A 1,122-nucleotide genomic window follows, 5' to 3' on the forward strand; every position below is an offset into this window, starting at 1 on the left:
TCTGAGGACATTAAAAGAAAACCTTAACGAAACTCTATGAAAGCGCGTCGTACGCGAGATGAATAAATTATCAGAAGCAGTGATATCTGCTCCTTCAGTAAACAGTTTTAAAAACAGACTTGACAAACACTTAAAACTAACACATTAATTGTTAAAAAAACAAGTGCAGTGACATACACGCATCAGCTTTCAGCTGCTAGTGTATTGTATTAAACAATATACCTATATATAATATTAAAATAATAAATAACACCCCTGAGCCGCTCACACCCATGTAGCTCCTGGTCGTCTTCACGACGGCAGTTTAAGGGGCCTATCTAGTGGGCGGCAAGTCACTGCCTGCCTCGATCATTGTTATGGCAGGTGCTCGGACGTCTTTGCAATAACCCAGTCTCATTATCTACCCAAACTTCAATCCATAGACCGTTATACTGTTATACATGGCTCCTCCGTGTTGGTCCCCTCGCAAGCCTATCAAAACACCGGGATGCATCGGCCCGTAAAATCCGAGAAGATAATAATTATTATTATTTAATTAAATATTTTAATTTTATTCGGCCTCTGGCACTGTAATGCTTGGTCACTATTTCTTTAGTACCTATATGACATCTACTTCAGTTTATAAAACTTTAAAGCTCATATCCCTTAGGGCCGGTACAGATGGACTGCAACTTGTATGGGAACTGCACGCCGACGTTGTATGATATTCATTATCAGCAGTTTCCAATTCATCAAATGTCACTTTTTTAAATGTAAATGCTGGATTTGTTGATGAAAATACAAAAATCACTATATGTATGCCTTTCACATTTGAGGAGTTCCCTTGGTTCCTCGTGGGTCTCATCATCAGAACTCGAGCTTGACAAAAATATGTCTTAAAAACTTAAGTTGCTTAACAAACATAAAGAAGAGGACAAATTCGGTTGTGTTGTTTTTTTTTTTATGTTTGTTACTCCATAACTCCGTCATTTTAGGACCGATTTTGAAAATTCTTTTTTTGATTGTAAGTATATACATACAGATTGGTCCCGTTTTTGTCAAAACGCAGCTTACATATAGTGATTTTAGTATTTTCATCAACAAATCAAGCACTTACATGCAAAAAAGTGACATTTGATGAAG

Source organism: Cydia strobilella, chromosome 19 (assembly GCF_947568885.1).
Source record: "Cydia strobilella chromosome 19, ilCydStro3.1, whole genome shotgun sequence".
Classification (NCBI taxonomy): Eukaryota; Metazoa; Arthropoda; class Insecta; order Lepidoptera; family Tortricidae; genus Cydia; species Cydia strobilella.